The following is a 27,371-nucleotide window of genomic DNA, read 5'->3' on the forward strand; positions in this document are numbered from 1 at the left end:
TGAAGTTACAAAATGAAAATCGATTTTTTCCAGTATATCGAAAACTATTAGAGATATTTTATTAAAAATGGACATGTGGTATTTTTATGGCAGCAGTATTTTAGGAGAAAATTATAATGAAATTTGGACACCCCATAAAAATTTTATAAGGATTTGGTTCCTTTAAACCCCCCCCCCAAACTTTTGTGTACGTTTCAATTTAATTATTTTTGTAGCGCCATTAGTTAAACACAAGTTTTTAAAAAGTTTTGTGTCTCTCAGTACTTTTTCCAAAATCAGTTTTTATCGAGATATTTGAATATTTGTCAAATCCACCACATATTTGTATATGGTAAAGTACGATTATGGAGACTTGGTAATATGAAAATTTATTTATGATTTACATTTTTAGGTATATTTTGAACCATATTAAAAAAGAAGCCACATCTCGATAAAAGATGCTTTATCAAAAAAATACAAAGAGGCAAAAAAGTTTTAAAAGCACCGTTTTTAAATAATAGTACCGCAGTAATAGTTTAATTGGAACGTACACAAACATTTGGGGGGTTTAAAGGAACAAAACCCTCATAAAATTTTTATGTTAACATATTAAAAAGAAGCCGCACCTCGATAAAAACTGCCTTATCGAAAAATTACTAAGAGGGAAAAAAGTTTTAAAAATATTTAATATAACTAATGGCACCAGAGTAATACTTTATTTGAAACGGACACAAAAGTTTGGGGGTGTTTAAGGGAACAAAACCCCATAAAATTTTATGGGGTGCACAAATTTCACTATAATTTTTCTTTAAGATGTTCTTGCCATAAGAATACCACGTGTCCATTTTCAACTAAAAATCTCTAATAGTTTTCGATATATTCGAAAAAATCGATTTTCATTTTGTAAATTCAAAGGGCTGTAACTTTTTTTGTGTGCATATTTGTACTAAGGTGAGTTAGGTTCATTCGAACTATTTTTGGTCCCAGAATATGTGGTTTAATTTATGACCTGTATTTTTGTTATACCCATAATTATTTCCAAGCTTAGCTTAAGATCTAGTAAGTACCTATTATAAATTTACAAATAAAATAGAATAAACAAAAAAAAATAGATACATAACTGAAACGAAAATGCAAATATTTATCGACACGCTTTACGTGAAGGAAAATATATCATTTTTTTCCTCACTTCATACCTTGGAGGTGGGGTGGGGGCAACTTTAAAATCTTAAATAGAAACACCCTGATTTAACTGCCGATTTGGATTTCTTGTGTAAAAGTAACGAATTTTTATTCGAGGTATTTTTTCGAATTATGGATAGATGGCGCTATAGTCGGAAAGAACTATTATCGTGATACCATAGGTAAATAATTATAGAATCGTTCTAATATCTCGAGAAATACACTTCCAAATAAAAAAACAAAAAATGAGTGTTTAATATTTTTCAAAAACCTATTGAATAACACTAAACATTACCCTCTACCCCATCCCCTAGGAATGGGGTGGGGGTAACTTTAAAATCTTACATGGCAATCTCCATTTTTTATTGCAGATTTGGATTCATGATGAAAAACGAAGCAACATTTATTTGAGACATTTTTTAGAATTGTTAATAGATGGCGCTATAATTGGAAAAAAACGATTTATTAGCGCCATCTATCTACACTTCTAAAAAATGTGTCAAATAAATGTTGCTTAATTTTTCATGATGAATCCAAATTTGCAATAAAAAATTGAGGTTGCTATTTATGATTTTCAAGTTACCCCCACTCCACCTCCAGGGAATGACGTGGATGGTCATGTTTAGCGTTATTCGATAGGTTTTTGAAAAATATTAAACACGTATTTTTTGTTTTTCTATTTGGAAGCGTATTATTTCTAGAGATATTAGACCGTTTCCATAATTTACCTATGGTATCACGATAAATTGTTTTTTCCGATTATAGCGCCATACACAATTCGAAAAAATATTTTGAATAAAAGTTACTTACTTTTACATAATGAATCCAAATCTGAAATAAAAACTGGGGTTTCCATTTAAGATGTCGAAGTTACCGCCACCCCACCTCTAAGGGGTGGAGTGGGGGGTCGGTTTGGTGTCATTCGAGAGATTTTTGAAAATTATTGAAAACGTATTTTTCAGTTTTTCGATACGATGTTTATTTCGAGAAATATTCGACCGTTTCGCTACTTTTGGGACACCCTATATTACTCCTTTATAAAATATTTGATAAATAAAATTAGCAAAAAAAAAACATAAACAAATAACAACGATGATCTTGGGTTAACGAGTTCTCGTGCAAATCCTAATTTAACTATAGTAGGCACTTATTGTACAGCTTTTATATGAAGATTTATGGTAATTTTAGAACATCATTTTTACGATACGTCAATGTCTTACATGTATGTGTATGTACAGCGTTAATAGGCCTGTTAGGACCAGTGCTGGATAATTTTCTTCATCTTCTGTTCTTAGCTGTCAGCTTCCAATCTCTGATTTCCAACTCTCTGACACCTTCCATCACTGCACTTTTCCATTTCCTGTTTGGTTTTCTTCTTTTTTTTTGCTCTCAGGTGCTCTCTAACCAATATTATTGACTTGCCTGTCGTCCTTTATTCTTTCTAGACGACCGATCCATTATAGTCCGCGTTTTCTCTCTATTTTTGATATCGGCAGGTTAGCATACTGTCGGTACACTTCTTCGTTTGTTAGTCTTCTCTATTGGCCCTTTACTACTTTTCCGCCAAATATTCTGCGAAATATTTTGTTTTTCCAAGCTTCCAATCTAACCTAATTTGTGTATTACACCTGATATTCTAACCACTTATCAGTTATTTTGTTCATAGTTCCAGTGCATCTATTACTCTTGGTCGGTCTTAAAGGGAACGGAGAAAAACGCAAAATTTTTATGCATGTCAAAATTTTCAATGTCTTTTAAATACATTAATTTTTTTTGAACCCTGAAAAAACTAATAAATATTTTTGAAAAATTTAAACTCAGAATGAAATAGGTATTACATTATTACCGAGGGCTGAAAGTCCCTGAAAAGTTCTTTGTTTATTTTAATAATTTACAGGGGTGAAACTAAAAGAGAAAATTTAGTGTGATTTTTAATTGCAAATATTTCATTCAAAAGAAACTTGTTATTTATTCTAAGGGACTTTCGGCCCTCAGTAACAAAGTAGTATTTCATTCTACGTTTAAATTTTTTAAAAATACTAATCACTTTTTTTTTTATTTGAAAAAAATGAATAAAACACATTGAAAATTTTGACATACGTCAAAATTTTGCATTTTGCTCCATTCCCCTCAACTGGGCTTTTGCTTCTTCTTTTACATGTCTGATTGATAAGTGTAGCCAAATAAATTTACCTATTCCTCCACACTCTCAAACTCTACCTTTGATCCATTGGTCCCTTAGTACCCTTTCAGTCTAAGACATTGGTGTCTGACACCAGTGTTCGCCACCGGCAGCAAAGCATTGTTTTAATGGTTCAAGACTGTCCAAGAGGCAGTGTTGTAAAATCTCTTTGAATTTACTAAAGCTAGATGTTTCACAGTTGATTACTATGATTGTCTAGAGAAAAATACTGCGGTCGGTCAAGCCAAATGTAGAACAGGGGTTACTGAGAGGGCATCATAGTTGCTTTCCTACGAAGGTAATTGAATCCATTTACAAAGGCTTAAAATAAATACACACATTCTAAATTGAATATAAATAAAAGTTATTATAGTCTGTCAGCTGTATGACGGGACAGTGCCGGTCGGTCGGCCCCAATGAATGTACAGGGTTATTCACTATATTTTGACCCCCTTGTAAACTGCTTTATTTACAGAATTAGAAAAAATGTAAAATACAAAATTTATTCTATTTTTAAATTATGATTTTTCGACATATATATCGTACTAGTAACGTCATCAATTTGGGCGTGATGACATAATCAACTATTTTTTTAAATCGGAATAGGGGTCGAGTGCTAGCTCATTTGAAAGGTAGTTCAATTCCCTATTCAGTAATATAAACATTAACATGATAAATTATACAGGGTGTCCAAAATTTTTTTTAATTAAATTAATTATTTAATTTAATAATTCAAAAAAAAATTTTGGACACCCTGTACAAATAATGATCTTAATGTTTATAGTAGTGTATAGAGAATTGAATAACCTTTCAAATGAGCTAGCACACGACCTCTATTCTAATTTAATAAAATAGTCGATTACGTCATCACGCCCAGATCACCTCACTAGTACGATATAGATGGGTACGAATAGCTTTTGTATTTTACATTTTTTTCTATTTCCTTAAATAAAGCAGTTTACAAGGGGGTCAAAATATAGCGAATAATCCTGTACATTCATTGGGGCCGACCGACCGGCTCTGTCCCGTCATACAGCTGACCGACTATAATAACTTTTATTTATATTCAACTTAGAATGTGTATTGATTTTCAGCCTTAGTAAATGGATTTAATTACCTTCGTAGTAAAGCAACTTTGATACCCTCTCAGTAACCCCTGTTCTACGTTTCACTTGACCGACCGCAGTATGTTTCTCTACACAATCACACTAATCAACTGTGAAAAATTTAGCTTTAGTAAATTCAAAGAGATTTTTCAGCGCTGCCTCTCCGTCTATAAGTGAACGACTACAGACGAGTCATTTTGAGTGCCTGACTGATTTTAGTGGCTTAACAATGCTTTGCTGTGCAATTGAATAGCGGTGGCGGACACCGGTGTCAGATACCAGTGTCTTAGTATGAAAGGGTACTAGTGTGTCTTCCTATTTTCCTCTCAATTTCCATGTACTTGGATTTGTTTATACAGTGGAACCTCGATAAGTCGGAGTAATCGGGACCGCGGCCGATCCGGGTTATCGAAAATCCGGGTTAGCCGTAGAATATAGTAAACATTAATAAAATACGGTATCCTTAGAGATAAACTCCATTATAATTGCAAAAACATGAAATACATTATGCACAGTACATGTGAATTACGTACAGTTACATAATATACATAACAGTATTGTTCATTCCTTGGTAAAAATTTCAGTCAGTCTCGGTTGTCAATATTACGTTTTTATTGTTGATATGTTTGTCTAATAAAAATCGGTCCGGGTTAGCCGGACTTCCAGGTTATCGGAGGCCGACTTAACGGGGTTCCACTGTAATATTATTCAGTCAAATCTTAGCGCTATCCCGAAATAATCTTTTTGCCGTACTTATCAGTTCTCCTCCATTTCTTGCAATGACATCTAAAACCAATCATCAGCATAGGCCAAGCATTTGTATTTCTTGTAGAGAAGAGTTCCGGACCTATTTATCACAATATCTCTTACAATTTATTCCAGGGCTCTATTGAATAACAAATTGGATAATGAGTTTCCTTGACGTTCCTCTGAGATTCTACCATTGTTGTTCTTCCCGTATGTTTGGTTATAGTTTTGGCGAGTTCTTCCAATATATTCTTTATGAATGATTTGGGAGTGCTTTTAACCTTTGTCGAGCGGTATAATTTTACACCAGTAACAGACGGCATAGGTACAATTATTGTACTTGTTATATATTTTCTTGAAAAATCCTTAATATAAAGGGAAATATTTGTTCGTTTTAAGATAATATTATTTAATACTAGCATAACCGGTTAAAAAATTTTTTACTATTGCATTAAATAAATAATAATATTCGGTAATTTGTTCTTGTACGGATTTACAAACAAAGATTAGAAGCCGCTTTTAAGTGACCCTTTTTATCTATCGTAAATTATTGACGTTACTGTAACACTAAATCCGGAAATAGTGGTCGTAGACAAATTCTAGGAAGGGTATTGTATTTCAATTGGAAGATTTCATTCACATTAAGTTCTTTGGTGCTTGCCAATACGTGTATACCTGAAATTAATCATGAGTTATAATGACTCTACATTTTTTTGCCGACATTCCGACAAAAGAGGTATACATAGAAACAACAAAGAAAACTTGTATGAGATGTGGAATAAGGAATCTCTGCCACTAATACGTGCAGCAATGTCTCGTGATCGTTTCAAGGCCATGCTAACATTTATAAGATTTGACAACGAAAATACCCGCCACTAACACAAAACAGCCGATAAGGCTGCACTCACACGAGATATAGTCCAGAAAGCCACTGCGCATCCGCTAGGAAATATATTCTAATTCGGATTTTTTGCACAATCTTACTCAAAAAGGACTCCTTTTAACAAATTTGCATGTTGCCAGGACCAAATGGTGGTCAAAAATTTTTTAAACGTTTTTTTTTTTGTTTTTATCCTAAAATTATTTTTTTTACATGAAGAAAAGTTTTTTTAGGTTTTTTGGATCATTCCAAACAGAAAAGTACTTTAGTGACTTTTCTCTAAAAATGATAGTTTTTGACATATAAGCGATTAAAAATTGAAAAATTGCGAAATCGGCCATTTTTAACCCTCAAAAAGTATGTGAAAAACTGAAAATTTGAATGTTGCCAAGGTAGGTAGATATTCTTTAAACATCGATTGATGAAATCCCGAAGAGTTTTTTGCAATACAATATTCAAAACTACTTTGTTTTTTAATTGCTAATCAAGTGTGCGCGACACTATTTTCCACCGACAGTATGGTGCAAATGAAAGGAATAATTCGTTATTTCGTAAACCGGCGACTTTAAGAAAAAATCCCGAAACAGGTCGATTTTTATTTTTAAGTTATGATATTGTGGCATATATGGTATACTAGTGACGTCATCCATCTGGACGTGATGACGTAATCGATGATTTTTTTAAATGAGAATAGGGGTCATGTGCTAGTTCATTTGAAAGGTTCTTCAATTTTCTATTCAGTAATATCAACATTTACATAATTATTTATACAGGGTGTCCAAAAAAATTTTATTAAATTAAATTATTTGACAAAAAAAGAAGTAGAAGGACAACCTGTATAAATAATTATGTAAATGTTTACATTACTGAATAGAGAATTGAAAAACCTTTCAAATGAGCTACCACACGACCCCTATTCTGATTCAAAAAAATCATCGATTACGTCATCACGCCCAGACGGATGACGTCACTAGTATAACATATATGCCACAATATCATAATTTAAAAATAAAAATCGACCTTTTTCGGGATTTTTCCTTAAAGTCGCCAGTTTACGAAATAACGAATTTATTCCTTTCATTTGCACCATACTGTCGGTGGAAAATAGTATCGCGCACACTTGATTAGCAATTAAAAAACAAAGGAGTTCTGAATATTGTATTGCAAAAAACTCTTCGGGATTTCATCAATCGATGTTTAAAGAATATCTACCTACCTTGGCAACATTCAAATTTTAAATTTTTCATATAGTTTTTGAGGGTTAAATATGGCCGATTTCGCAATTTTTCAATTTTTAATCGCTTATATGTCAAAAACTATCATTTTTAGAGAAAAGTTACTAAAGATCTTTTCAGTTTGGAATGATCCAAAAAAACCTAAAAAAAACTTTTTTCCATGCAAAAATAATAATTTTAGGAAAAAAACAAAAAAAAAAACGTTTAAAAAATTTTTGACCACCTTTTGGTCCTGGCAACATGCAAATTTGTTAAAAGGAGTCCTTTTTGAGTAAGATTGTGCAAAAAATCCGGATTAGAATATTTTTCCTAGCGGATGCGCAGTGGCTTTCTGGACTAATATCTGGACAATGCTGAATAAAACTGTGCAACAAGTCTAAAAACCATCAGAATGCATAACCATAGATGAACAATAATTGTTTCTATTTAGAGGCCGCACAAAATTTTCACAATATATATCTTCCAAACCCACTTAACATGGTATTTTGTGTCTGTAATGCAATCAATATCTATGGTTCCCGGCAAGTTAACGTTGGTGAACCAACAGTTTCGAATTTGGTCACATCTTATAAAGATGCTGGGCGAAATGGTGCCACAGATAATTTTTACCAGTTTTGAATTTGCTAAAATCTACAATTCGTGGCATATGACGTTAGCTGCTCTTTTAGAAAAAAAAAGAGATTTCTACTCAACAATATGAAAGTAAGTTAGAGAAGAGCTACATATTTTTTCCACAAATCTTGGATACAATCATGATGCTATTGTATGATCTCATTTGCTAAATAAAAACAAAGCAGTAGTGTTACTCTCCTCCATGCATACAACAGGACAAGTAGCCGCAAATGATTGTGTATTAGAGTAAAATTAAAGGGGGCTGATACCATAGATAAAATTCTGGATGAGTATAAAACTACACGTCTAACATTGCTTTGGATCTTGGCCTTTCTTTATAATATGGTTGACGTCACTGGTTTAGCATCCTACATTATATCGAGAGCACAATCCATTACAAAAAAAAGGACCAACGGAAGAAGTTTTTGAAGGATCTTTCTAAAGATCTTTGTCTTGCTGTAGATACTCCTCCTCAAGTATCTCACAATATTCGTGGGTCTACTCCAGTATCCGGAAGTTGCCATGTTTGTCAAAACGAAAGGAAAAACAACCTAAAACGAGAAAGAGTTGTGTAGTATATTTTCTAACTTTGTGTGACGAAAATTCTTTTTCCACCTACCTCTACCGAAAGTATACTTTTTCGGACCTGATTGTAGGGAGCAAAGTTGTACTTTTCCTCCCTAGGGAGGAAAATATTTTTCCTCCCTAGGGAGGAAAAGTAAAAGTGACGTCATGGTATTTCATTCATGAAATATAACTTATTGACGCCCTGTATAATATCTATTTTCTATTACGAAGTATCTATACATTTTAACGTTTATTTATAAAACATCCTGTATTTTGCAGATTGGTAAAAAACAGTAAATTGTTATTTTGATTTAACAATGTTTACATTAATAATTTGACTTATATTTGACAGTTGACAGTTATAGTGTACCTACTTGTTGTTTTAGTTCTAATAAATTTTGTTGGTTAGTTACATAAATAAATTAAGTAAAAATGAAAAAATTACTTGTTATTTGAGGAAGGTGGAAAACCCATATGTATAACATGGGAGTAAAGTGCCTTTTCCTCCCTTGAATGATTACTGCCCTCCGCTACGCGTCGGGCAGTAAACTTCATTCTCGGGAGGAAAAGTTACACTTTCCTCCCTTGTTATACAAATAGCTATTTCCGACATCTATGTCCACAATACCATTTATTTTTGTATTTTGATTCAAATAAACTATCACTTAAATACAACATGTATTGATTTTGTATAACATTTATTAAAAAAGAATACAAGGTATAAATGTACCTTAGGATGGAACGAATGGATAGGAAAAAAATTTTTTCTTTCATGGAACTTTCTAATAGCACTCAAAAGTTGCCTTATCACGTCTACAATAAAACTACAAAATATTTTTGTTCTAGGTTTACATCTTGAGGTGCCGCAATAGTTTTGAAAAGATAGGTTTTTAACAAAAAATACAGAAAATTTCAAATATTTTTTATATTTAACCTGGTGACGTAACTAACATTTCTTAGTCAAATATTGTTTCTAATAACAGTTTACATTGCTATCATTGTTATATGTACACATTGCTATAAGATTTCTTTAGTTAAAATATTCATCTTGATACTTAAATAAAATGGTTTTTTGTCTCAAACTTGGGCATGATCTTTTGGGAAGAAATATTTGCTCTAACAAAGCCATCTTTGCTTCAAGACCACAGACACTAAGAGATGACACAGTCACGAGCTTTATGGCTCTTTTCACTGCCTGTGTATGACAGGTAAAACACGAAAAATCCATACACTTTACCTGACCACTAGGGTCTCTTGCTTCACTTATATATTTTTAAGTCCTCGTCAGTTCTATGTTTTGTCATAGGAGGCTAAGTAATTTTATTCTACCGTCCAGTTAATTATATCTATATCAATGTAAGTCATTGGCATTAAAGTTAAGCTTCGCGACAACAAACTACCCTGCACCATTTATGAGTTCCGATCTTTCCTTCAAAAGTCGCAGCAGATCTAGCTCCCTTATATGTTTTCTCTTGTCCCATTCCTTTGAATTACTGGATCAATTATTTAAAGATGTTCCTCACACAGATAACGTGAAAATTTGATGAGTCTCCATAGATGTTTTGATCCATTTACACAAAATGGTTTCAGTTTTATATGAAACCAGACTGGAACATACAGCTTCATCACATACATAGTTACAGTTTTCGGATTATTTGAAGGATTCTCTTTTGCAACATATAACCGAAGAATGCGATTGGCCAACGTAAGCCATCGTGAATGAGCTAATTTCCCATGGGTTTTTAAAGAAAGATCAGAAGAATATACACCACTGGAGATTGCTTTGCATATTTCAAGTAGATATTTTTTATCTGTGCTTAGATCATCCTTAATCTCTAGAGTAGGGATGTTGTTTTGTATGGGAACGAAATTAACCACATCAAGCTGGTTACAGATTTCAAGTTCTTTGCCTAAAAGCGCTCCAAATTCATTCAGGTCTTTAGTTTTTCCATCCAATGTGCAAAAGAAATTATGCAAAGGCAATTATTCATTGGTATAGAACAAACAAATTGGCCACTTCAGCGGCTTATTTAGGTTTTTTTCTATAATAGCAATTACACCATTGTTAATGCCGGTGTAAGTGGCAGTTCCATCAAATCCGACAGCTGTTATATTGGAAATGTTCAAAAGATTGTCCTCTTGAAAATGCTCCATTATCTTTTATAGCTTCACCTGTTCCGGAAGCAGAAGTTATATACCCTAGCAAGGTTGATCCAGGTTCCTCTACTATTGAAATGTGCTCTTCTGCTAGAGTCAGAATGTTAAATTGTATTAAGGAATGAAATAAATATTTCCTATTAAATATTTTTTTAAATGTGGAATTCGAGTTCAAACTTTGCCAGTTTTAGTAAAAATAAACAATGGATTGTTGTAAGTTAAAACTAAAATTATATTGGAAGAGTAGTTTTAGAGTGTGTATTTATCAATTAAGATAGGAATTAAGACATTACAATAGCTATTTTCTACCAAGACCAAAATCATCAAAATTTGCAAAATTTAACCAAAAATTCTAACTCTCAACCTTTTGCGGCACCTTTAAAAATATTTTGTTTGGAAAAATATTATATTTGCGGCTTCACAATAGCTATAGGTCACTTTCTATCACTATTACACATTGAAATTATAAAATCATTTTTTTCGTTCCACCCTAATGTACCTATACCTGGTAGGAAAAATTTAAGACCCCTGCTGCGAACTTAATAAAGATTCCTTTGCTATATTTGGCTCACATAATATACTGGATAAACGTAGAGATGTCACAAAATAAGTCTCTGTCTCGTTAACAAAAAAGTTATCACAATTTGAAAACTCAAAAGTTACAATTGTACGTATGCCACCCGACGAAGGTTAAGCAGTGTTATTCCCCTATAGTTATCTGGATGTGTTTTATCTCCATTTTTGAAATTGGGTATTGTTGTGCTGTTTTTCCATTCGCTCGGTATTCCCTAATCATCTATAATATTCTTAAATTATACTAGCAATTTGTTCTGCAATTTTTTTTCCTCCATGTTTAAGCATCTCATTGGCGATATCGTCTGGTCTAGGACTTTTTCTATTCTTAAGGGACTTTATAACGTTTTCTACCTTATCGTTTGTTATCTCAATGTCATTGTCCTCCTCATAATACACGTTGTATTTGTTCTAGGTCTTCACTTTCGTTATACATATAGATTTTTAAAGTAGGTTTCCCACTGCGTAGTAATTTTATTAGTTTGTACAGTATCCTTGACTTCAAGCTTATTTCTTCTTAACAGTCCCCATACTTTCCTCTGACTCCTATACAAGTATATTTCCATTTCTTCCAATGGTTTTCTTTTATTTCTTTTATCCATAGTTTGCGAGTGCAAATGTAATAAAATTTATAATTTCAACTTTGACCTTAGCACACAAATAATTACAAATGCCTTACTGATGTCTGTACGAGTCAAGGACAGTCAATATCATTACCAGTAAGTTAACGCACGCGTTTTTAAGACACAATAGCTATTATTCACCGACTATTCAATTTGTGTTTTAGCTAGTAAACAATTTACAATAAAAAACAGTTTAACATGTTTGACCTAGGGCAACTAAAACCTGTCTAGCTTGAAATAAATTTAATTACACGTTATGCACAAACCAATAAAATAAGACTGGAATATGCAGGACCGGAGAGTAAAAAATATATTGAAAATATACTTTTGATGGAAAAACAATTCACAAAAAGAGGAAAACTGGTAAATTTTAAATCAATTTCGAGACAATTATTTTGAAGATTATCAATGTCGCAATTAGAATATAGTGGATAAAATGACTTATATTTGATTTAATTTCTACGCTTTCGTGAAGCTATTAGTATACTTTGTTCAACATGTTAAATCTGGACTGACCTGTGTTCTTCTTCTTTTAATAGTACTATGTCCTTTGCTTCTGTTACAGTCTCTGCTACGATCCGGAGCTCCAGCTCTGGTATAGTCGGTTCGCTAAACTCATACACAACTGGCTAGTGATTTTAGTAGGTAACTTTTTGTTTTTGACCAATTTTGCTACAATTGGCAAAATCACTAACTATTTAGTAATTATTAACTATTTAGTAATTATTTTTTTGCAAATTTTACCCAATTGGCAAAATTACTTACTAAAATCACTAGTCAATTGTGTCTGAGTTTAGCGAACCGACTATACCATCGTTTTTTGAGTCTTCCTATGGGTCGCTTGGTGTTGAGCTTCTGTGTCATAGCCCATTTAGCCATACGTTCTAAGTCCATCCGATCTTAGGGTTTGCATCTCTGTTGTTCTCATTATATGTTTGGTTTTTTGTTGCCTCGGCCCTTTCTCAACTGCTCGTGTTAGTACGGGTCTAACATAATATGTAAGACATGTTATGTCTTATAAATGCAAACTTTGCTTTCGGTGCTTATATATTTATTCCGACAGATTATACCCCTCAGGAGACTAGATATTCTCGCTGCTTTCGTTACCTGCTATTTTGTTTCTTGCCACAGATGCCTGTCGCTACATATTTCCACACCCATGCATCTACAATTGATTACCTGTTCGATTATACAGGGTGTCCCGAAAAGATTGGTCATAAATTATACCACAGATTCTGGGGTCAAAAATAGGTTGACTGAACCTCACTTACCTATATACAATAGTGCACACAAAAAAAGTTACAGCCCTTTGAAGTTACAAAATGAAAATCGATTTTTTTTCATATATCGAAAACTCTCAGAGATTTTTATTGAAAATTGACATGTGGCATTTTAACGACAGCAATATCTTAAAAAAAAATTAAGTAAAATTTGTGCACCCCATACAAATTTTATGGGGGTTTTGTTCCCTTAAACCCCCCCAAACTTTTGTGTACGTTCCAATTAAATTATTATTGTGGCACTATTAGTTAAACACATTATTTTTAAAACATTTTTGCCTCTTAGTCCTTTTTGGATAAGCCAGTGTTTATCGAGATATTTTGAATATTTGTCGAATCCACCACATATTTGTATATGGTTAAGTACGGTTATAGAGACCTGTTAATAATCTGAAAATTTATTTATAATTTACATTTTTAGGTATATTTTGAAAAAGAAGCTACATCTCGATAAAGGGTGACTTATAAACAAAAGACTAAGAGATAAAAGTTTTAAAAACACTGTGTTTAACTAATGGTACCACAATAATAGTTTAATTGGAACGTACACAAACATTAGGGGGGTTTAAAGGAACAAAACCCCCATAAAATTTTTACGTAAATATATTGAAAAAGAAGCCGCATCTCAATAAAAACTGGCTTATCGAAAAAATACTAGGAGGCAAAAAAGTTTTAAAAACGTTGTGTTTAACTAATGGTACCACAATAATGAATTAATTGGAACGTACACAAAAGTTTGGGGGGGTTTAAGGGAACAAAATCCCCATAAATTTTTTATGGGGTGGACAAATTTCACTATAATTTTGTTTTAAGATGTTCCTGACATAAGAATTACACATGTCCATTTTCAATAAAAAATCTCTAATAGTTTTCGATATATTGAAAAAAATCGATTTTCATTTTGTAACTTCAAAGGGCTGTAACTTTTTTTGTGAGCACATTTGTACTAAGGAAAGTTAGGTTCAATTGAACTATTTTTGACCCCAAAATGTGTGGTATAATTTATGACCATTCTCTTCGGGACACCCTGTATAGTAGCGCACTACTCTTTACACCTAATTGGGTTAATATTAACATCGGTTGGGTTTTCTCTGTTGATAGTCTCAGGTTATACTTTTCGGCTGATACTTTAAATTTTTGTAGTAGACCTTGTAAATCAATTTCGCTTTCGGCTACTAAAATATCATCATCAGCAAAATATTCTCATGTTTCGGTTAGGTACCCATTCTGTGTCCATGATTCATTTTTTTGACACTAGCTACAACTTCATCAAATTAAATAGGCATGGTCTGAGGCTGTCACCTTGTCTAATTCCGACATTGATTTTGATTTTTTCCGTGGGCCCGTGTGGGGTTCTTATTCTTGTTTTGTTAGATCTATTGAGCTCTTTGATTTGAGCACAATCACCTGTGAGACGATAATTATGTGACCTTTTCGCTTGAAACGGACGTTAAAATTTTAAATACAAAATAATTTTAGACTTCATTGCCATAACAATCATAATACCCAATATTATTAACATGACCCGATTCACTCATTTTTTTCATCTCCTACCGTTTGTAATATACAAAATTATTAATTGTACTAATTAATTTACTAATTATCATTCAATACACTCCAAAATAAAATTTATGCGAATTCATTAATTAATAGTCAATTGGTTCGAGGTAGGTAGATACTACAAATCACAATTTATAAAGCCAATAAATAATCTGCATCGACTTCGCCAAATCGGTTCATATTGATTTGCATTTGGTTTTAGTTTCCTCACACACACACATGCTCGTATCAACCCCAGCCCCGGGGAACATGTGTGTTCCAATGGAAAAGTGGAACCCACATGTCCGAAGATCAAACCGGTCACACCCCGTAATGGAGTGGTACCTATCTGACCCCCAAGCTATACCTCCACCCCTCCCCATCGAAGGACATACCGAATGGGGAGGCGTTGATCTTAATGTTACTTTGGATGCCTTGGGTAATGGGACACCCTTTGTATTACTTCATGTGGTTAAGCCACCTGGTTTTAGGGGTAGCTAGAAGAGCTTTTCTCCCTATTAATGACTAAGTTAATTTTTTACTTTACTTTGGACTTGTGTCCTAAAAAAATGTGTTCCGGACATCAAGGCACCAATCTAAATCGGTGTCTTGCTGTCCAGACCGTGTGTGCTCGGTCACTCAGCCGGCGAATTGGCAAAATAAATTTTGTTCTCCTCGACGGCTGAGCGCCCGAAAGGTGTGGCCATCAAGCCCACGTCTGTCGGTACGTGACCTTGATGCTCACATTCCGCGGCTATGGTCCATTTGACCTACCTGAAGGGTACTTAGTGCCTGAAGGGCGACATTTGTGTTTCGATATTCTGTGGTTATCTCAATTTTTCATGCTTAAGGGTTTCCTCTATATCCAGCTAACTGCTGTCTAGGCCGTCTATGTACCGTTCTTTGGTTTTCGTCGTAGTTAGTCAACTCTCTTAATAATCTGCTAGGATGGTTTCTGATATTGTTAAATATTTCATGTGCTCTTTCGTCTATCATTCTCAGGACTTTCTCTTGTTGCGTATGTCCAAATACGTATCTTAATGGGACATATGTAGGTATATTAAGAGCTTCCCTGATCATGTGGTTTTGGATGGTTTGTATTTTTTTCTTGTTGGTTTTACACGTGTGCCCCCATGCGGCTGAGGCGTATGTTAGTGTTGGCAAAATTATACAATTTGCCATCCTAATCTTTGTCTTAAATCTCAGTTTACTCTTTCGACCTATTAGCGATGACAGTTGACTCCTAAGGGCTTTAGCTTTGTTGACCGTTTGTTTTACGTGTTCTGTAAATGTCAGCCTTTTGTCCAACATTACGCCTAGGTATTTGGCTTGATTTGACCATTCAATTTGGGTATCAAATAGGGATAGTACCTCATTTGGTCTGCCTCTTCTTTTTTGGTACATAACGGCCTGTGTTTTGTCAGGATTGACAGCTATTTTCCACTGCACACACCATTCTTGTAGTTCGTCAAGAGCTCTTTGTAGATGTCTTGTTGCAAAATCTGGGTGGGTACTGCTAAAAGCTATCGCTGTATCATCTGCGTATAGACTTAGCAACGATCTGGGTTCAGTTGGGGTGTCTGCCGTATATATGGTATATAGATATGGCGACAACACTGCCCCCTGTGGCACACCAGCCTCCATGGTCCCAACTTCGGACAGGGTTGGCCCTATCCGAACTCTGAACCTCCTGTTGGCTAGGTATGACGAGAGAAGACACGTCATCGCCTCACTATAACCATATTGGTTCATTTTATACAGCAGGCCGTCGTGCCAGACCCTGTCAAATGCTTTACTGACGTCTAGAAAGACGGCCGCTGTATATTTCTTTTCGTTGAACCCTTTCGTGATATATTCTGTTAACCTCAGCACTTGAAGTTCACACGAGTGCTCGGATCTGAATCCGAACTGTGCTTCAGGTATTGTTCCGATTGCTTCAGATTCTTCTTTTAGCCTAACTAATATGACCCGCTTTGCGATTTTGCTTAATGCTGATAATAAGCTTATCGGTCGATAATTCTGTGGAAATGTACCATTTTTTCCTGGTTTTCCAATCATGATTACGTGAGCCTCTTTCCATCTGTCAGGAAAATGTCTTAGTCTTAAGATGTTGTTTATTAAATTTGTTATGTACACTATTGCTTTTCCTGGCAGATTTTTCAGAGCTCTGTTTGTAATCTTGTCCGGTCCTGGAGCTTTTTTAGCATTAGTACGCTTGATCAGGTGTCTGACCTCTTCAGGGGAGGTGTGTGTAATACCTATAATGCCCTTTCTTCTTTTTAGAATTCTACATCTTCGTTCGACTTCTTCTGTGAAGTCTAGATCTTCATCGGGATGATAGTTTTCCCTACATTCTCTTTCTAGCGTGTTTTTCATTACTTCCGCTTTGTCTTCTTCTGTGTACACAATTCCATTTTCACCGTGTAAAGGAGGGATTGGTTTTTTATCTTTTCTTAGTATTTTAGATAGCTTCCAGAACGCGGATTTATTTGGGTTTAGTTGCTGGATATAGTTGTCCCAGTTTTCATTTCGATGATCATCTAATTGTTTTTTGACTTCCCTATTCAGTTCATTAGCAATTTTAGTTTCCTGGTGACCTCTAAAGTTATAAATATAATTTGTATACTGCATTTCTTGAAATTTCAATCTACAGCGTATCTACTTAAGTTGCAAACATATGGGAAACTTTTTTATTATTCATTTTACGAAAAAAAGTTATTCTTTATAAAAAGTTCTCCATGCTCTAAAACCTAAGACTCAATAATCAGATATCAAATTTTATCAATATTATACGAGGTATGTCAAAAAATATGAATCACGTTTAGGGGTAAAGTACTTTTATTTTTTTGAATATCGAAAATTCTTATTATGAAAAGTTGTTTTGAATTAAAAGCTAAGATTAAATATGCAATTATATGTTTCTAATTGAAAAAAAAATATTTTACAAATTTTTCTCAAATTTATGAATAGGTAACCAACATTGTTTTTATTTATTACAAATATGATAACTCTTTTATTACTCATTTTTCAGAAAATAGTTATTCCTTATAAAACGCTCAGCATGGTCTAAATTCTGTGATACAACCATGATATATCAATTTTTATTAATTTTATACGAGGTGTGTCAAAAAAAATGAATTTCGCTCATGAGTATAGTACCTTCATATTTCACAATATTTCAATTAGAAGGATGTAATTGCATATTGAAACGTACTTTTTAATTCTAAACAAGTTTGTTTAATAACAATTTTCATTATTGTGAAAAATAATAGTATATTATTCAACGAGCATGTATTGATGGCTATTACTCACGATGATGAAATTTGCAAGTAGAATACTATACTTTTTCTACTACCTTTTTTTATTTTAATTAGTAAAACAACATAATTATCTACTACTCGAGATTAAAATTATTTTGTTAAATAGTAAGTTACAAAAATAAATTTTGTTTACCAATAGTACACGACTGAATAATTGGTTGCTTACTATTAATTAGCAAAGCTGTTTTAATTATGTTTTGTAAAAGATACAACAAGAAATATTCATCAATTCAAATTATTTTCATTTCCGAAAAATTATAAGTATTTTGTACCTACTGTCATTGTAATAAATAGGAAATGGCTATTACCGGTGCGTTGACGTATTTTTAAGAAGTTATAATGCAGATTTATATTTAACTATATATTATAATATAATAATGTAACTATCTATAATATGTTATAATATATTTAGAATATATAACACAAGATAACTTTATAAAATAGACACAATATAAGTTTTAAATTCCAATAAACACACCAAATACGCTAATATCACTGTCATTGAAAATGGTAAACGTCAAAATTCATAATAGTAAACAAGGTATAAAAGTAAAAAATATACTAACGCATTGTTACAGTTAAAAATCATTTGAAAATTTTTTGAAGTTAATTATTGATATACATTACAATAATTATTGTGTTAAATAAACAAGTTTAAGTAAGTAATTTTATTTGCATTTTATGCAAGACTAATATTAAAAGTGACATTCGCCAGTTGAACCTAACTTCAGCCCGTGAGTAATGACCCGTGACTTCAAAAATAGCGAATAATGAGCATATTATTAAACGGTCGTAGAAAAAGGTACTTTACTCATGAGTGAAATTCATATTTTTTGACATACCTCGTATAAAATTAATAAAATGTGTTATCTGATGGTTGTATCTTAGGTGTGAGGACATACAGAGCTTTTTATACAGAATACTTTTTACTTAAAACTAATAATAAAAGAGTTATCATATGTGTATTAAAAAAACGAAGTTAAGTATGTATAAATTTGAGAAAAATTTGTAAAATATTTTTTTTCAATTAGAAGCATGTAATTGTATATTTGATATTAGTTTTTAATTTCAAACAACTTTTCATTATAAGAATTTTCGATATTGAGAAAAATAAAGGTACTCTACTCTTAAACGAAATTCACATTTTTTGACATAACTCGTATAATATTGATAAAATTTGATATCTGATGACTGAATAATAGGTTCTAGAGTATGCAGAACTTTTTATGCAAAATAACTTTATTTCGTAAAATTAATAATAAAAAAGTTTCCCATCATTTCCTACTTAAGTAGACACGCTGTATATTAACTTAAATTTTTCTTTTCCCGTACAAAGATTCCAGTATATTGCTTGATGGAAAACAAACGATCAAGACCACGAGGTCGAAATACTTGCTCCTATATTATAGTATGCTAGGTCCGCTTTTCAAAGACTGAAAAAAAATCCTTATAAACTCTAATTAATCGTTTGATATCCGATACCAATTTGTAAAAACATTTATTTATTCCATATCGCTATACGGAGTGGAAACCTGGACTCTTGGAATTACAAGTATGAGGCGTATAGAAGTCTTTAAGATGTGGGTTTTTCGAAGGATGCTGAAGATCTATTGGACAGAGCACGCGACCAACAACGAGGTGCTGAGATAAATGGGGCTGAGAGGGAACTCCTTAATATTGTAAAAAACAGAAAAACGAGTTATCTAAGACATATTTACAAAAGAAAACGATACAACTTTTGTCGACTCATAATGGAAGGAAAGCGGAAGAAAGAAGAGGTCCAGGAAAAGGAAAATGCTCCTGGCTGAAGAAAGTAAGAGACTGGACAGATATGAACACACATTCGACACTAAGAACCGCTCAAGATAGATAGACAAGGCGAAAATGACGGGTTCGTTGGAAAAAATATTCCCATGAGATTTTTTTTTGCATAATCACATTCGTGAGACATCCCAGAATAAAGTCCAAGAAGTCACCCAGGCTAAAAGTGGTCCAAATTAAAAAAAAATTAATCAAGCCGTTATTGCTATTGATTATTCTAGTTTGTGACTTACTTAAAAGCTGTTATCTAACGGATCTTTTGTACCTTTGTTTACATTATTGTTTTATTAACTCAAAATCAGGCAAAAAGTTAAAGACTTACTTTGACGGTTTTGTGTTAGTATTAGTATTTTGCTTTGATTCACGAGACTTTTAAAATTCAAATATATGTAAATGTATAAAAATTCCAATATGTATTTAGCAATATATTTAGTAATCATTTATTGTCTTCGATCAAAGCCCTAAAATAATTAAAAGAAACACATAATTTTTGAATCGATAATTTTAGGCAAATCGCAGGAAAAAACAATATTTAAACTTTGTATATGCCAAGTTTTAATCATTTTAACCAAACACACAAAGTTAGTAATTAGAAACAAGCAAAAGTGAAATAAGTTATGGTTTTGCAGAGCTTTTGAATAGCTGTTCAGGATCATTATTAGATATAAATGAATGTAAGTACAATTTTACATAGATCTAAACTAAGGTAATAATACTACTACTACTATCGGTTTGCAGCGTTCCTTGAGGCCTTCCGACTCCTAACCGCCATGCCTCTCTGTTTAACCATAGACCTGGAGGAATTTTTCTTGCTTCTGGTTCTTTTTCAATTTCCCCCTCCAGCTTCTCGGCTTTCCTATTTTCCTTCTCCCTTGTGTTGTCCACGCCAAAATCTGTTTAGGGATCCTGTCATCTGGCATTCTCGGTACAACTTCTTCTTTAGGTGCCGTGTCTGTATTCAGACGTTGGCCGTCATCATGTTTACAATTTCCTGAAATCTCTCTCTATCGGCTGCTGCGCAGAATAATTCTTCTACTGTGCAGCCACACCATTGTCTAATATTACGCACCTATGAAAGTTTCTTTCGACCAATCCATCTCTTTCCCTCCATTTTTTCTTGTATTAAAAGGCGAAGCAGATGGTATTTAGGTCCTCTAATTATATGGCCGAAGTATTCTATTTTTCTCCTCTTTATGATGCTTATGAGCAGACGTTCTGAATTCAGCATTTGAAGAACATCTTCATTGGAAGTGTGCGAAACCCACGATATCTTTAGGATTCGTCGATAGTACCATAATTCGTATGCTTCTATTTTGTTGAGCATTGTGGTTTTTAACGTCCATGTCTCACAACCATACAATCGGATAGACCACACATAACCCTTCAGCAACTTCTTTCGAATATTCATCGACAGGTTTCTGTTACATAAAACTGGTTTCCAGGTCATAAAAGCCTTCCGTGATATGATCCTAGTTATTATCTCTTCATCAGAGTCACAATTTACATTTAACCAGCTGACAAGGTACTTGAAATGATTTACCCGTCCTAACTCCTCTCCATCAAGGGAAAGCTGACCTTGATCTATATTAATCTTTCCAACTGCCATCCACTTTGTTTTTGAAATGTTGATTTTAAGGCCTCTTCGATAACTTGCTTCACTGACTAGATTTAGTAGTGTCTGAAGATCTTGTAAATTTTCAGCAAGAATGGCTGTATCGTCAGCGTATCTAATATTGTTGATTACTTCTCCGCCTAGCCTTACTCCCTCTTGTCTGTCATCCAAAGCCTCCCTAAAGATTTTTTCAGAGTACAGATTAAAAAGGGTGGGTGATAAAACACAACCTTGTCGTACTCCACGTTTTATCTGCAGTTTTTCAGTATGACTGTCTCCAATTTGGATAGAGGCTACTTGTTTGTAATATAAGTATTTCAGCAGTCTTATATCGTAGTGGTCAAGTCCTGCGACCTGCAGGCAATCGAAAAATGTATCATATTGCACTCGGTCGGATGCCTTCTCGAAGTCGATGAAACAAACATAAACGTTCTTTCAGAATTCACAACTGTTTTGTAATAGAACGCGCATACAAAATAGTGCTTCTCTAGTTCCTAGACCATTTCTAAATCCAAATTCCTTATTGCCCATTCTAGTTTCGCACAGAAGGAATACTAGGTTTTGTATAATACGTAAAAGTATCTTAAGTTTGTGACTTATCAAACTGATTAGTCTAAAATCGCTGCATTTGGTGGGCCTGCTTTTCTTTGGTAATGTTATAAACAGTGACTCCAACCAATCATCTGGTATTTTTCCTTCGTTGTAAATTTTGTTAAAGAAAGTAGTCAAGTAGGTAATGTTTTCCTCATATAAAAGTTTAAGTAGCTCAACAGGGATTTGATCTGGTCCAGGTGCTTTATTGTTTTTGGCTTGTTGTATTGCTTTTATGACTTCTCACTTCAGTATACTGGGACCTCTGTCTAATTGGTTGTCACAGGTAGTATTTGGGGCATTTTCTCGAGAAGCATCGTCAAAAAGATCACTGATGTGTCTCTCCCATTCTTTGAACTGTTGTTCGTGATCACAAATTTTTCCGTCTGCGGTTTTAAGTACGTGAGCATTTTTCCGTTTTATAATTTCGGAGGTATATTTTAGTTTCTTGTGGAGGTTGAAACTGTCATGCTTTTTTTTGGAGGTCTTCTATTTCTTTACATGAATTCTCGAGCCAGGATTCTTTGGCCTGTTTAATTTTTCTTTTTATGAGTTTGTTGATTTCACGGTATTTGATAATATTTCTATTTTGGTATTTTCGTCGAACTTCCATCAGGTCTAGAATTTCTTGGGTCATCCAGTCATTTTTTGCCAACATTGTAGGTGTTTTTAAAGATTCCCTTACGTCCTCTAAAATCGAGTTTTGAATATCGTACCAACATTCGTCATCGTACAGAACTATCTGTTTTCGTTTGGTATATTTGATGTTATGTGCATTTTACTATTTATCTGCTGTGATATGTGTTCGAGCGTTTGGGTATTTCTAAGGGGGGGAGATATATCTTACTAGGCTTAGTTGGCTTTGCAGTAGTTAGACCATATTACCTGTTTTGATTCTATGTCATCAATTATTCTATTCGTTACACCCATAATTATTTATCGTATTCTCTCTTTTGGTATCTGCTCTCTTCTTGATTTTTCTGATACTCTTTACCAGAAGTCCATTTCTGTTCCTAGTAACATTTTCTCTATTCTTTGTTTGATTGGCCAAACTTTACTGCCATTATGTGATTACAGTTTTAAGTATGGTATTGCACATGAGCTGCTTGTTCGCTTTAGATATTGTTTGGACCCAGAGAAAGCTTTTCTACCCTGTATGTTTCTGTCTTTTATAGCAGCATCGGGTATTCCATCTTATTTTCATACCTAGGTACTTGTATTCATCACAGCGTTTAATTTCTACCCCATCGTGTACTAAAGTAATTCACTCAAACTGTTACTAATACTAATAAACCAAGTATAAAAGTTATACTGAGAATAAATCAGGTATAGGCAAAATCACTACCAATAAAAATGGAATACCTTAGGTATAGGTTATACTTGGTATAAGAATTTAGTCCAAGTTTATACCGATCAACACCCTTGTTTAAGTCTGGTATAACCTATTTTATGACTGTCAAAGTCATCAGACACAAAAATATATAATTTTTTTATTTGTTTTGTGAGTAGATATATAATAAAAAATGTGTTTGAGAGGTATTGCGGCTAACGAGGAAGTTGATAATTTAATTAACATGATGGAAAATACACGAAAAAGGAAAACATTTAAAGAAAGCATAAATTCTTTTTCAAAGAATGCAGAATAAAAATCCGGTTTCCTAAAGATGATGTAAGGTTTTTAGAAAAATTATTAGGTGATTCACTTATTCTGAACAAGCGAGGAGGAGGCTTATCCTCCACTCTACAAGAAAAATAAGGTCTTTATTTTCTTTCTTTTATTCTTTAAAATATGCTGAAATTAATATATTTACATTGCATTTATAAGTAAAATAAATTAATTTGTTTACTTTTTCGTCACTTTCCCATTTAATGCAACGTTCTGTTTTATTTGAAGCCATTTTATGAAATACTCAAACTCAACATACGAAATAACGATTTATTAAAATATAGGAGAAAATAGAAAGTTCTCTTTTATTCGAAGCCAATTTATAAAATACTCAAACTCAACATACAAGATAAGAAATAACAATGTATTAAAATATAGCAGAAAATACAACCTGCCATAGCCCATCAAAAAATTATGAAGTAAAATTTGATGTTGAAAATCTACATTTTTTGAGTTTATACGACTCATAAAGGGAAAAGTAACTGCCGGTAATTCATCAAAAAATGACGGAATTTGGCTTGTCAGTTGTAAAGAAAAGTCAAAATTGACATATTTCACCCAATATATCGTTGTTTTATGCAATTGTGTAGAAGATTGCGCCGTTGTCAAACTAATATTTCGGAATAAAGTGGGATTACTTATATCTAAATTATACCGAGTTTATTAGTAACAAATTATTATATCTACCTTAGGATAACTATTCTAGGTATAAATAGGGAATAACCTTAGAATACGAGTGTTTTATTAGTAAGACAGATAATCTTTTGATTTATTTTTTAAGTAATTATAAAATAAAAAAATGTGTTTCAGAGGTGTTGCGGCTGTCAAAGAAGTTGAAAATTTAATTAACATGATAGAAAATACCCAAAAAGGAAACTTTTCAAAGATAGAATAAATCCCTTTTCGCAATACACCGATAAGGAATTCAGAATTAAATGTCAGTTTTTCTAAAGATGGTGTAAGGTTGTTAGGAAACTTAATAGGTGATTCACTTATTTGAATTTAATGTTGTATGAAAAGCTGAGTCAAACAGTCCATATAATGCACAAACAATTTCAAAATGATTCGTCAATTAGTTTAAATTTTATTCAATTTTTTATCCCAAAGAGCTCTTTTTGCATTGTTATTGTTCAGAAAATAATAATGATTAAAAAAATTCTGTGGAAACCATATGCCAGAAGAATACTGGTATTTTAATAGTTGTTTATGATATAAGTGTTAAAAGTACACGTTTAAGGCACGCATGTGAAAGTTTGCAGAATGAGCGAAAGCGAGTTCTGCAATTCACATGAGTCCTTAAAAATGTACTTTTTAACACGCATATCATACAATATTTTTTCTACAAACGTAATTACAGGACAATATCTATAAAAACTTTTACTTGCACTTGACTGACATTCCAATTGTATATTTTTTTGACATTACATCAAAATTGCATATGCGGTCAATACGAACTGCAGTGCCTTAAAATTTTTTTAAAGCACTATAGTTGATTTTTTTACCAAGAGGAGTAAACTAAAAAGACAGATTCACACCCAAGAAAGTTACTAGAAACGTCACCAAATTCATCTTCTTTTTTGGTTGATCATATCAGCTTTCGATGATAATCCATACATATTATATTATACTAACACATCGCTAAAGAGTTCTAAAAACAACTGTTTTTATATAAAAGCGGACTAAAAATCTAAAAATTAAAGGAATAATGCAGAAAACACAAAAAATCGCCGATATACTTAATTAACCTATAAAATGACAGAAGTTCCAAAATTTCAGAAATGTCATTAGTGTCAAAAGTTAATAACAGTGGAGTAAACTTGCCCGCGGTTGGACCAATTAGAAACAAGCATTACGGCGCGGTAAATTTGAATCACTCCTCTTGGTTAAAAAACAAACAATAGTGCCTTAAAGTATTATTTTTAACGCTCGTATGGAGTGCTAAAAATTGCATTTTTAACACGGTTGTAGAAAAACGTATTTAAAAAATCAATTAAAACCAATGAACGGTCAATATTGATAAAAACTCAGTTATACCATACCCAAAAACATTTTACAAAAGTAGAGTCAATTTTGGCTTATAAAAAATTTGAATAACTCTGTTAATATTGACTGTGGACTAAATTTACTATGGGATTTGAAAAGCTGTTATTTTTACACGAATATTCAAAAAAAATTTTTCGCCTAGGTTAATTTGGATTGTCAGTTACAGAGAAAAATCAAAACTGACATATTTGACACAATATAATAATATTACTATTATATATTATATTATATATTATATTATATATTATATCATTGTTCTATGTATTTGTGCAGAAGGTTGTGACGTTGCCAAACTATTATTTCCGAATAAAGTTGGAATACTTATATCCAACTTATACCGAGTTTATTAGTAACAAATTATTTTCGTACTATATCAACCTTATACTTAGAATAACTATTCTAGATATAAATACGGAATAACCTTAGAATACGAGTGTTTTATTAGTAACATTGTAAATATTTAATCTTTTAACTACCTTTAACTGAATAATTATTTAACTGTTTAAACAACAGGTTAATTCCAGACTCTACAGTTGACTCTTACAGACTCAACCATAACTGCACAAACCTTTTTTGGATTAAGGAACTGAAATAAACTATATTTGCTTTCGCGGGTACAGTTGACAAATTCTAACTTCACTTAACATAAATAATACCGTTAATAGATAAATTCACAAGGTATATTTACTTTTAATTAATATTAATAACTAATTATTGAATTATAGTAGGTAAATATACCTTGCATATTTATCTATTAACGATATTATTCCTATCATTTTTAAGTGCGCATGCGTTTTGCTGCTAATTTATCGCCGACTAGTCGACGACAGGCACCCGCGAACGCACTTTGTATGTACTAAAATTACTATCGAAAAACAGTCTATATTTTTTTTCGTGATTCTCTTAGCTGCATTACTTTGGCAGCTCATGCACTATTCCTACTATATTCCTCACTTTTCTTGTAGTTGCTCGTTGGTAAATTACAATGTCACGTCATACATTATACAGCTTTATTGAGCAAGAAGGAATATATATTTATTCGCATCAAAATTTGAGTCATGAAGTAGCTTTCTCCTTCCTGAAGGACGTCAATGTTTACAAAAATATACAAAATTTTCAAGAATGCGAAATATATATTTAAATAAAAAAGCATAATTTATTAAACTTTTACTTTAGTCCGTTCTTTAACGGTAAAATATTGCAAAACCTCTAAATTTTAAAGAACCGCTTGGATTGACATGAAATTTGGCATACACATAGCTAACAAGTCAAAGAAAAAAAGTGATATTGTGCCGATATGTGCTTTTGCCCTGGAGGTGGTTTTCACCCCCTCTTGCGGGTGAAAAATATTCGTCCAAAGAAAGTCAGGAAATGGATAAACCGGCTAATTTTAAGTAACTTTTGTTCTATAGAGTTTTTCAAGTCAATACTTTTCGAGTTATTTGGCAGTGAATATGTTCATTTTGTCAACAAAATAACCACACTTTTAGACGGTTTTCGCAAATAACTCAAATAGTAAGTTTTTTGTCGAAAAAACATTTTTAGCAAAGATATAGCCTGTAAAAATTTTTAAAAAATGGTGTATACATCACGTCTCTACACCTAGTAGAAGCAGAGTTATAGCTCCCAATAATAGTCCCAATTTTTAGCACCAAT

General features: G+C 32.8%; 1 protein-coding gene across 5 annotated transcripts in view; it reads left to right on the plus strand.

Moving 5' to 3' along the window:
* LOC114342269 (neutral ceramidase) overlaps positions 1 to 27,371 on the plus strand; it is a 111,187-nt gene that overhangs the window by 17,867 nt on the left and 65,949 nt on the right. The window contains exon 2 of one of the 5 annotated variants that reach the window (XM_050656007.1): positions 20,312 to 20,477. The exons of the other annotated variants lie outside the window; for them this stretch is intronic. The gene's annotated coding sequence lies outside the window, so the exon portion shown is untranslated. The remainder of the gene's footprint in view (positions 1 to 20,311; positions 20,478 to 27,371) is intronic. 5 annotated transcript variants of the gene reach the window in all.

Source organism: Diabrotica virgifera, chromosome 7 (assembly GCF_917563875.1).
Source record: "Diabrotica virgifera virgifera chromosome 7, PGI_DIABVI_V3a".
NCBI lineage: Eukaryota > Metazoa > Arthropoda > Insecta > Coleoptera > Chrysomelidae > Diabrotica > Diabrotica virgifera.